Source organism: Macaca mulatta, chromosome 8 (genome assembly GCF_049350105.2).
Source record: "Macaca mulatta isolate MMU2019108-1 chromosome 8, T2T-MMU8v2.0, whole genome shotgun sequence".
NCBI lineage: Eukaryota > Metazoa > Chordata > Mammalia > Primates > Cercopithecidae > Macaca > Macaca mulatta.
The window spans coordinates 101447818-101454752 of record NC_133413.1 but is presented as its reverse complement, the minus strand read 5'-3'; positions in this window follow the sequence as shown (position 1 = coordinate 101454752).

Here is a 6935-nt window from a genome sequence, read left to right as displayed (position 1 = left end):
AAGTTGTCTTGAAATGTCGCTGTAAAATTTTCATGTTTAGGAATGTACCTAATGTTTCTTTATATAATATTCATTTATGTTTTTTGTACTATTTTCAAATGGTTTTATTTTTAAAATATAGTTTTTAAATTCATTTGTAATACGCTTGATGTTAGGTATAAAATAATCTTACTTCTTTTCCTAATGGTTAACTAGTTGTAACAGCATTGTGTATTTAATAATCCATTTTTTCCCTCATTGATTGGAAAGCTCACATTAAATTATATGCTACATCATATTCCTTCTGGAATAATAACTTTATGAGAGCAAGAACCCTGGTAGTCTTGTTCACAGCTTTATCCTAACTTAGAACAGTTCTTGGTATACATGTGCTCAATATACATGAATGAATATGCATGAATGAATAAAGGGTTGAATGAATTGGGATTTAAAATTCTTATATACACTTGAATATGTACTTTATATTTTGTACCAGAATGTGTAGGTAAGTATTTGTATAACATTGGGTTAACATAAAATGTTCTAAGTAGAATCTAAAAGAAGAAATTATATAGGAAAGGTTTGATACAACCAAACAACAACAACAACAAAAATTCCCAGAATACTTCTGTATGATAAAAACCCATAAGCAAAGCCAAAAGACAAACTGGTGAAGCTATTTTCAAAATAGTAGAAGACTGTAATATCAGAAGGGACTAACGGTATGAAAAAGCAAAAAAATAACTACAATAGATCATAAACTGTTTTTCGATTTTTCTTTCTTTCTTTCTTTCTTTTTTTTTTTTAGACAGGGTCTCACTCTGTCACCCAGGCTGGAGTGCAGTGGTGTGATCTCGGCTTACTGCAACTTCCACTCCCCTGGCTCAAGTCATCCTCTCACCTCAGCCTTCCAAGTAGCTGAGATCACAGTGTGCACCACTATGCCGGGCTATTTTTTTTTTTCTTTTTTTTTTTGTATTTTTTGTAGAGATGGAGTTTCACTATGTTGCCTAGGCTGGTCTGGAACTCCTAAGCTCAAGCGATATGCCCACCTTGCCCCCACAAAGTTCTGGGATTACAGGTGTGAGTCACCACACCCAGCTCTCAATTTTCTAATATTTGAAGAATGTAAGTTAAAACACAAAGATACTACTTTTCACTTACCATATTAACAAAGAAGTAGAAAGTGCAATAATACCCCTGTAATGCTGAGGATATTGGAAACACATACACACACACACACACCCCCCACATATTCTTTGATCTAGTAATTCTCTCTTTTATAATTTATCCTGAAGTTATTGTCAATTTTCTGTTTACAATAAAGAGTAAAAAGAAAAAACAATCCAACAATCTAATAACATGGAATTGGTAAAATAAATTATGGCACACCTATACAATGGAATAGCAGATAATCAAGAATATGATGAAAAATTTCATCTATTGAATTGGAAATGGCTCACGAATTGTGTGATACATAGACTATGATCCACTTTTTAGAAAACGTATTTTACGTGTACATACTGAAAAAACTAAGGAAAATCAAAAATGTTAAGAGTGGTTATCTCTGGGTGATGAGAAATGATTTTTACTTTATTTTTGAACTAGATTGTTGGAAAGTAAGTTTTACTCTTGATGAATAGATAAGAGTAGTATATGATGATTACATCAATATTTGTTAATTTTCATTTTTATTCTTGAAGAGTTTTAAAATAAGTTTATTAAAATCCAAACCAGAGTGTCATTGATAAAACCTTAAGCTTTAAAGTCAAAAAATATATATTTAAGCTTAGTCCTATGTGAGTTACCTAAAATTTTTAATTAATTAAATTCAAATTTATGAGACTTTATACTCAGTGTTGTCTTTTGTTATTTTGTTATTTTGTTTTAAGTAGAGCATGTCTTCCAGTGCCTAGGGAACATAGAAAATAACTGGGAAGAGGTTATTTGAAAGAATACACCATAGCCACAAATCAGAAAAGGAAGGACGTATTTGTCCCTTGCTGTTCAAAGTAGTAAAAATTGCCTTAGTTCTTCTTAGAAAAGAAGAGGGGAAAAAATGGCACTATGACCAGGTATTCTCGAACAAATCATTTGTGAGTACATATATGTTATTTTAGAAGAAAAAAAGGAACCTAATAATGACATGTGCCAAGTAGAGTGCTAACCTCACAATACATGCTGTTTAAATATTCACAAGAACCTAGGAAGCAAGTGCAGTATTCTTGTTTCTGTTTTACCAGGGGAAATTGAACTGCTACTCCCACAGATCTGAAAAAGTAGATGCTGAGTAGGACAGGAATCTGCATTCAAAACAATCACTCCCTCATGATTCTATTGGAGATTTTTCCTGGATCACACCTGGAGAAACACTGTACTACACCATGCTGAAAATATCACGTTTATATCCACTTTGGCATTCATATTTTCACATACAGAAACATGCTGTGATTTATTTTATTTTATTTTTCCTATGAGTTATTGGGGTACACGTGGTATTTGGTTACATGAGTAAGTTCTTTAGTGGTGATTTGTGAGATATTGGTGCACCTTTTGTTTAGCTTTTGTTTAGTTTTGATATGGCTACACTTGCACTCATATGCTCTGATAAACCTCTACAGCCATTTCCATGTTTATGATCTGCATAAATTGCTAGAAAATCTAAGTTTTCATTTATTCAATGTATGTTTCTAGTGTGCTCATACATACATATGTAATAAGCAATGAAGGCAAAATCCCTAGTGTTTATTTAGCCACCTTACGTATGTTAACATTTAATCTGTCACAGTTATGATTCTACCATTGAAGAGGCTAAGACAGATGCAGTAATTAAAGGTCACTTAGCTTATGTGTGAGGACACCAGCTGGAATCAGTCTGCTTCTGAATGTGTCTGCTTTCCACTACATAAGGTTTTATTGTTTCACTTTGTAGTGAAAAACTTTTGATTTTTGTGCCCCCTGGTGTTCATTGTCTGTAGGTCATCTGTAGAAAGAGAATTATTAGAAAATATTTGCCCAAAATAGTCATTTCAGAAGCATAGAATAATTTAAAATTTTTTTATGAATTTGATATTATATCCAACTACATTAATTTTAGAGCATTTTGATTTATGTAGCAAAGTATTGTTACATGATTTTCTTTTTTATAATTAGCATAAAATTATAGGAAGGCTAAGTAGAAATATTTTCTTTTTTCTTTCTTTTTTTTTTTTTTGAAAAAGGGACTCACTCTGTCTGCCAGGCTGGAGTGCAGAAGCAGAATCTCAGGGCTGACTGCAGCCTCAGCCTCTCCATCACTGCAGTCTCGACCTCTGGGACTCAAGAAGTCCTTCCACTTTGACCCCCTGAATAACCAGGACTACAGGTGCACCACCATGCCCGGATAGTGTTTTTCTTCTTTTTTCTTTTTTTCCTCTGTTTGTAGGTAAGTGGTTTCGCCATGTTGCCCAGGCTGGAATGGAACTCCTGAGCTCAAGCGATCCACCTGCCTCGGCCTCCCAAATTGCTGCTGGGATTAAAGGCATATGCACCCAGCCAGAAGTATTTTCTATTAAATATTAGGAAATTGACATGCGATGAGCTTTAAATAACATAATTGTGTTTTCTTTTTCTTGTAATAGCAATAGTTATGAAAATGATTGTTTATTAGCACAAAATACTAATAAAACTTTGCACAGGCTTTTAATTTTAAAATTTGTTTTATACAGTTACAAATTTAAATAAATACTATGCTTTTTATATTTTGCTAAACATGCATATGTTTGACTTGAAGTGGAATATTAGATTAAAAACAGAAAAATAAAAAGGCTATTTGTTTTCTTTTGGAGACGGCCTCACAGAGTAAGGATCAGGTAAGGCTAAAGATTTAAGAAGTGGGTCTAGTTTGTAATACAGTAAATGAGTCTTTGATCTAACAATCTTTCAATTTCGTAACTAAGAGTTATTTAAGGTAACTTATTAAATAGGAAGTGATCGCACCCATTGCTCTGATGAATTTTTTGAATGCCCTGAGTGGCCTGTTCATATGTGTAAGTAATAATGGTAGGATATACAGAGTTATGGAAAAGTTCCCAGTGTTCCAATAAATTTTTCTGAAAAACCTTGCCTCAGTATGTCATATTTCCACATGAGATAATACCTTTGGCTTAAGATATTGGACATTTAAATAATCTTGAAAATGCATTAAATTTTATTTAAAAAATTTTTTTTATTTTAATTTTAATTTTTTGTTTTTGAGATGGAGTCTCACTCTGTCGCCCAGGCTGGAATGCAATGGTGTGATCTCGGCTCACTACAAGCTCTGCCTCCCAGCTTCACGCCATTCTCCTGCCTCAGCCTTCCTAGTAGCTGGGACTACAGGCGCCCGCCACCATGCTCAGCTAATTTTTTTGTATTTTTACTAGAGCCGGGGTTTTACTGTTAGCCAGGATGGTCTCAATCTCCTGACCTCGTGATCCGCCCGTCTCAGCCTCCCAAAGTGCTGGGATTGAAATATCATTTTACTGATAATTTTACTGATTAAAATATCAGTAAGGCACCGCACCTGGCCAAAATGCATTAAATTTTTATTAGTTATTAAGCCTCAAAGAGTTTAGGAAATGTGGAGAATTCCTTAGCTATGTAAGGGCATATTTTGTTTTGTTTTCTGGTTTCTTCCTATATACCTGCTTCACTCCTTTTTAAACTTCCCTTCTACCTATCATCTGCCATCCACAGATCTCCTTTAACTCCCTCCTCACCAATGCAGACTTTGGTACCTAGTTTTCATTCTTATCACATGCCACTGATTTAAATGTCAATGTGAATGGCTTATCTAATACTGTAGTCTGGACTCTCAGTTCTTTGTCGAGTCCAATGACCTTTATTTTCCTTTCACTTCTGATGTTCACCTCTACAGCAGCATGCTGGGTGGTTATACTTAACCACTGCATCTCTAAACTCTCACACTCGGTTATCCCACTGTCTGAAAATATACCTCTTTGAAAATATACCTCTTCTGTCTAGAAGTCACATTGTGTGAGGACTTCAGATTTATTATTCTTTCAATTTATCATCCCCTCCTTTATTAGCCAATGAATCTCACAACCACGCAGGTAAATGCCCTTATAAATTTCTGATCTTCACCTTCAACTGCCTCCTTAACACAACACAGATGCTCATATTATAGGAATGTGTTAAAACAGTGGTCCCTAACATGTTTAGCACCTGAAAACAGGTGAACTCTCTATACTCTCAGCAGTTTTCCTTACTCTCTCAGCTATATGTACTTTCTTTATGGTCACTACCTTTACTTATGACTCTCAATAAACATTGCCTGGATTACTGTAAGCCTCTGAACTGATTCCTCTGCCTCTGTTCTTGTCTTGCCCTATGCCTACTCTGCTTTCCAATCAATTGTTCACATTGTTATTTAAGTACTTTTTTCCCAAATGGTCATAGAATACTATCAAACCCAAACTAAAATCCTTCAGTGTCTCTCTATATCCTTATAAAGGAGATAAAAGACACTTCATCTTTTATTATCCTAATTATCAAGCCACTACCAGGCAGTCTTGTGTTTTGTGTTTCTGCAGTACTGAATTGCTGATGTTTTCTTGTATTGGCTACTGTTCTATTCCTGTGTATCTCTGTGCTTGTTCTTTCACCTGCGAGGAATACCCTTTTCTAAGTGGGTAAATGTTTTATCCTTAAAAATCCTGTTCAGGCATTACCTCCCCTGTGAACCTTTTCGTGATGTCTCTTCTCCACCCTCCTACCCTTCAACACAATTATGCCTTTTCACGTAGTACTTCTTTTATTCCACTTAAGTACTTCTACTACATATACTATCTTCTATTTCATATATAGGCACTATTATTAAGCTAGCGTTCTCTTCTTGCTAATTGTGCATCAGCCTTTCTTGTCATATTTCAGTTTTTCTTTGTATCCTCAGTGTGTATCAGCTTTTCTCGTCATTTCAGTTTGTGTTTGTATCCTCAGTTTCTAGCACATAAACATAGGTCTTTACAACTTTTTTGCTGAGCTGAATGAAACTAAGTCATTATTATAGCTTTTAACACAGGGGTTTCTAACTACTGCCCACCCACCCCCGCCCCGGGGCCCCAGACTGGTACTGGTCATTGGCCTGTTAGGAAACAGGCCACAGAGCAGGAGGTGAGCAGCAGGTGAGTGACTGAAGCTTTATCTGCATTTACAGCCCCTCCCCATTGCTGGCATTACTGCCTGAGCTCTACTACCTGTCAGATCAACAGCGGCCCATAGGAATGTGAACCCTATTGTAAACTGCACATGCAAGGGATCTAGGTCGTGTGCTCCTTATGAGAATCTAATGCCTGATGATCTGAGGTGAAACAGTTACATCCCAAAACCATACCCCGCCCTTCCAGTCTTCCATGAAACCAGCCTCTGGTGCTAAACATGTTAGGGACCACTCTTTTAACACATTCCTATAGTAATTATGAGCATCTGTGTTGTGTATGTGTTAGCATATTCTTCATAAAATGCTTTGTAAATGTTTGAGGAATGAATAAAAGGCAACTATTGGCAGGAGGTTGGCAAGGAGATCATTTGGTAAACATCAGGTAATGCTACTTCTTCAGCTTTCTGAGTTGCCAGGCTTTCAGGGACACCACCCAGATTTAACAATTAACTTACTGAGTTGAAATTGTCTGTTTGCATATCTGTACCCTCACTAGACAGCACATACCATGAGATCAAGTAACCAGTTTGTGTGTGTGTGTGTGTGTGTGTGTGTGTGTGTGTGTGTGTAGTTCTAGGTATTGTGAAAGTGGAGTTAAATAAAATATGAAAATATAAGTTTACATAAAACCTCTACTTATAAGTAGTAAAACACATTATAAATTATTATCCTTCTAACTGGGATATCTATTTCCACTGTTGCTTTATCTCAATCCATTTTCCAATTCTTTGAGTGGCCGGGGCAGGGCAGGAAGCAG